The sequence below is a fragment of the Triticum dicoccoides genome, chromosome 4B (assembly GCF_002162155.2).
Source record: "Triticum dicoccoides isolate Atlit2015 ecotype Zavitan chromosome 4B, WEW_v2.0, whole genome shotgun sequence".
In the NCBI taxonomy this organism is placed as follows: Eukaryota; Viridiplantae; Streptophyta; class Magnoliopsida; order Poales; family Poaceae; genus Triticum; species Triticum dicoccoides.
The window spans coordinates 545,035,482-545,040,504 of NC_041387.1; the positions used below are offsets into that span (position 1 = coordinate 545,035,482).

The 5,023-nt window shown below is 43.5% G+C and overlaps 1 protein-coding gene and 1 long non-coding RNA gene across 2 annotated transcripts in view; one reads left to right on the plus strand and one right to left on the minus strand.

Annotated features, from left to right (window-relative positions):
• The window catches only part of LOC119291376 (sulfate transporter 1.2-like), a 6,566-nt gene extending 5,083 nt beyond the window's left edge, over positions 1-1,483 (minus strand). Inside the window, exon 1 of the mRNA XM_037570130.1 lies at positions 1,328-1,483. The gene's annotated coding sequence lies outside the window, so the exon portion shown is untranslated. The remainder of the gene's footprint in view (positions 1-1,327) is intronic.
• A 1,310-nt stretch (positions 1,484-2,793) lies between these two features.
• On the plus strand, positions 2,794-4,690 carry LOC119291378. Its single transcript, XR_005142372.1, has 3 exons — positions 2,794-3,112; positions 3,756-4,330; positions 4,418-4,690. It is a non-coding gene; the product is annotated as an uncharacterized LOC119291378 (long non-coding RNA).
• Positions 4,691-5,023: the final 333 nt, after the last annotated feature.

The window sequence follows — 5,023 nt, forward strand, 5'->3', positions numbered from 1 at the left end:
ACCTGTGCAATTCTGACATTTAGGCTTACCCAAATGCATGTGTTATGACTTGTGAAACCATACAGAAACTTCAGTATTCAGAGGAGCACTGTCCACTGCAAAAGCAAAATTGGGGGATTCTGTGTCTATTTTTAGCCTGCCCTATGCTTGTGCTTGTGCATGTGTTACACGCTCATCTTTCTCATAGTCTGCCTAGTTTTGGCATTTCTCTCTTTCTTGTGCTTGTTATTCTGATATACCACTGCACTGAACCTTGTTTTTAAAACAGTTGATCGAGTCATCAAGGGAACCAAAATAGATTTTCCTAACCCTAGTTATGTGCAAGTTCCACTGCTAATGGCATGTTATTACACCTTATAATATAATTTGTCTCCTGGACTAGGCAGGCCGCAGGCCCCAATAATGCAGTTGTTAACCCCAATTATACACCATCTGGACATGACCTGCAGCAGCACAAGTACAGGATCAGACTGCAGATCGACACAGTTAGTCGTCGCAACAATAGCTCGATTGATTTGATTTATTTTCTTCTTCTTCCCTAATTAACCAATAGTAGTTTTGGAAAATTCGGTCTGCCAATTGCATGAACCTGGTCAAAGAAGCGATATGCGATGAGGCTGGGCGACAAGGTGGACGGCCCTGAAATGCACAGCACCAACCTACGCGCTTCTCTGCCTAACAGATTCCTTCCTTGCACTCTCGGTGGCTCTCATCACTCGCTCGCAGACGAACCTTGGCCCTGGCACACGTTGCAGCTACCCTTTTACTCGCTCCATCTTTCCATTCTAGTGGTGGCCCAGTGTGCTCTGCCATTTTCAATACAGTTTCAGGATAGGAGCATCTACAATGTTCAGCGAGAAAGTAACAGCTCTGTGTAGATCAAGTTCCACACATGCATGATAGAATGACAATCATGATAAAATGATATACTCATTCATGAAAAATCACAAGAACTCCCATGTCGAAACCCAAGGACATTTCTTTCTAAAACCCAAGATAAAAATAGACAGCAGAAGAACAAGTCACCGTAGTGATCTGACCCAGTGATCCTATCACACAAACCTAAGAAAAAAACTGTTCTCGTTTAACATTCCAGAAAGCATCTAGATCACTGAACCATGAAGGCCTAAGAAAGAAAACAACCACCCAAAGAACAGAGAGGAGATGATAAAAGAAAGGCGGGAGCTAAAACCCTTTACGAATGCGCAGTCGAAAGAGAACTTTTATGTGGGGCTTTTTGCCTGCCTAGCTGTGCAAAAAGAGAGAGAAAAAATCGCAAAAAATACAAGAGAAAAATCGAAAAGAAAGAACAAGTGGTCTTTCTTACTGTGTTGTTCCTCTGGGAGCACCTTCGTGGAGCTCCGGACCTTTTCCTCCTGGCTTTTCCTGGGCCCCGCCAGTGTTCTACTCGGACTATACCTTCCAGCAGATTGGATGGTGGAGGGTCGCCTCGAACGTGGACGCGATTGTGGGTCAGGAGATCGACGACAGCGCCTTCATCACTATTTAAAAGATTGGGGGAAGAAGAAGCGAAAAGAGAGAAGGAGAGGGAGAGAGAGAGAGAGAGAGTCAAACCGTGTCCAGGTTCGATGAACCTGGTGGGGGAGGCAGCGAAGGCGTGAAGAACGGGATGTAAGCTAACCACCTGTTGCCACGTTGACCTTGCTCCATATGGCAAGTATTTACGGGTTGGGAGGCTGCTAGTTCACTGCCATTGCATGCAGGATGCTGTACTGTCGACAACCGCACAGTGTGTTTGTTTGCAGTAACAAAATCGCAACATTCCCGTTTTGGTTTTCATTTTACGACATTTTCTCAACAAACCATGATTTGCAATCCAAACTAGTACTCCCTCCGTCCGGAAATATTTGTCTCAGAAATGGATGTATCTAGATGTATTTTAGTTATAGATACATTCATTTTTATCCATTTCCCCGACAAGTATTTTCGGACGGAGGGAGTAATTCTTTATTTTGTTTTATTTTGAGTTGGTATCTAAACTTACTCAAACCATCAGTTGTCCTGTGTGTCAACCTGACATGAGAAATCCACTTGTCAACGTTCACATGGAATGCAGAGGTCGTCGTGCGGCCAGACCAAACAGGGCTTCTCGCTCTTGGAATAACACTAAGGGCACATTTCGGTAGCTTAGCTCTATGACTCCCAGACGAGGGCGAATGAGAAAACTCCGCGGAATTAGAAGGTTTTGTTACTTAAATATGAATAACCCCACGACAAAGGGTGAGTATTGTAACAAAAGGTGAGTTGGCTGTCAAGTGGGACCAACATTTATTCCAATAACATAGTTTTCACATGTGCATCCTATATAAAGCTCTAATTTTCATATGGACATACGGAGTTGTCGTTCTGTGCAACTTATCCTATAATAATTGATGCATATTAATAATTAACTTGTTGTTTGAAAAATGAGTAGAGATAACTGCGCGCTCCGTTCACCTAGAAAACTACATGTTTTCTTAAGACGATACAATCACAGATACTCACATACACGCACATGCACACCCTACACTAAGGATGGCAATTTTACCGGTGGGTATGGGTACCCGCGGATACCGTACCCGCATGGACCGGGTATGGGCACAAATTTATACCTATGGGTAGTACCCATATCCTACCCGTTAAGTCGTGGGTAGGGCACGGGTATAGCCTTGTACCCGTGGGTATACCTATACCCTACCCGTTTAGACTGACGCGTGGACCTTACCTGTGGAGCTACATCATGTGGACGGTGGACCTTACACAACTAGGCAAGTACTCATCTATTCCCCGTAATTAAGCATCACACCTCGTAATATCCTATCCTAAAATCAAGGAGAATGAAATCCCAGGAGCCGCCCCTCCCCATTAATCCTGCCATAGCCATACTCATCGAGCGAATCGACCCATCGGCCATCGTCCTGCAGGTGCCTCCGCGAGCATGGAACCGGCGACGTCACCACCGGCCTCGAACTCCTGCCTCTAGATCCTCCTCCAGCCCTCCCCAACTTTGCGTCGCGGCTTGCCGGCAGTGGGCACGGCGGTGTTGTGGTGGTGACGACTGACGAGCGCGCCGGCAAGAGGGCCAAGCCATGGCTGGAATCCCACCGCGACAGTAAGGCTCTCTATCGTGAACTTACTAAATTTCTTTCTATTGCTATTTTGTCTCCGTATAAGTGTATCTTCAGACTACAATGTACAATCTGCAACTTGATGTGAATTGCGTAGGTTTATCTTCAGACTATTTTTTGGCTGACTTGATGTTAATTGCTAGTTTATCTCCACGATGGTAAGACTCTATTTCTCTCCGTGAGCCAAACTTGATGCTAATTGCGTAGCTAGTTGATTGCACACTGTACGCTGCCGTTCCAGACAGTGTGGACTTACGATTCAGTAAAAATATAGTCTGGGTATGTTGCAGCAGGCACATCATAGAGTTAGTATTGCAGACTGTACACTGCCGTCCCGGTGCTAGTAAATTTCTATTGCTCTCTTCCGGACTGTAGTTTATTCAGTAGGCTATACTTGAAGATTCTAGTACTGTACGCTGTCATTCCTTACAGTTATTATTCAGTATAGTTGTAATTCATGTACATGTATGCTAATATAAATTATGTGGCGGCCTGTTTCGAGGAAGACATAAATTATGTCTACATATAGATTGGTTTGTATATTTTTATTTTCATAGTGGCATGGTCATGTATCTTGTTTTTGCAATTGAGAAACTTATTTGTTATGCATCACGTTTTCATGTATAGATCAATGGCTTCTCAAGATGGAGACGAAGACTCGGCTGTGGCTGGTGCAGGGAATTTTACCTCAGCTGATCCTTCGTCTCAACGTGCTACACCAATATCTTTAGCTACTCCGATATCTCAAGCTGCTACTCCAACATCTCAAGCTGCTACTGTAACATCTCAAGCTACATCTAGCAGAGCTGGTTCTAAGAGGAAGCGAACATCGACAGTATGGGATGAGATGGAAGAGAAATTAGAAAATGGACAACTGAAAGCCGAGTGCAATCATTGTCACAGAAAATTTACTGCAGGACCTAGAGTTGGCACAACTCACTTGCGTGTACATTTGGAATCTTGTCCTGCTAAGCATGCACCCATTGGTCCACAACAACAAAAATTGAGGTTGACCAAAGGTGAAGGTGGCAAAGTGAATATGGAAAATGTCATTTTTGACCAAGAGAAGGCTAGGAGAGATCTTGCATTGATGATATGTGAACATGAGTATCCTCTATCTATTGTGGATCATAGTGGTTTTCGTAGATTCTACACTCTTTGCGACATTTCAGAGTGTTCTCGAGGATGAAGAAGAGGAGATGGTAAATTACTTAAATGCTTTGATCTTAAATTTATAGATTATAGCAGACCAATTTAATCATGTGTCGTATCATCTTGTTCATGTGAAGGATGCGTCTACTTCAATCATCACCCAATAGTGAAGATATTGCTGCTGTTTGTGCTTGGTTGGAACTTGGAAGCTGATGGCTACTATTTATGCTGGTTGGTGGCTCGTGTCTGCTATCTACTGTAGCTGCTCTTTGTGTTGGCTCATCGGTGCCTCGGATGTTTTTAGTTATTACTTGTCGGATGTTATTTGGTGAGTGTGTCGTGAGTTTGTGAACCTATGTTAAAGTTCAACAATTATCAATTTGAATTGAGATAATTGTCATGTACTCATCTATCTATTATTTAGTCGAGATAATTTTTTTTGTCAAATGTGCTATCGATAAATGTAAAATAGTGAATAACTTGTGTATTGTTTGATCTACCCGTTGGGTACCCAACGGGTATGAGTACCCGTCGGGTATGGGTATGGGTGGTACGGGTATGGGTAGAATTTTGTACCCATTGACTACACGGGTATGGGTATGGTATTGCTCTACCCGCCCCATACCCTACCCATTGCCTACACTTATGAGCACTTTCAATATACTAAGTCAGCACAACATCTTAAAATTGACCAGGTCAACATGGACGCATCATAGTGGCTGAAAACGTCTCCTCATACTGAA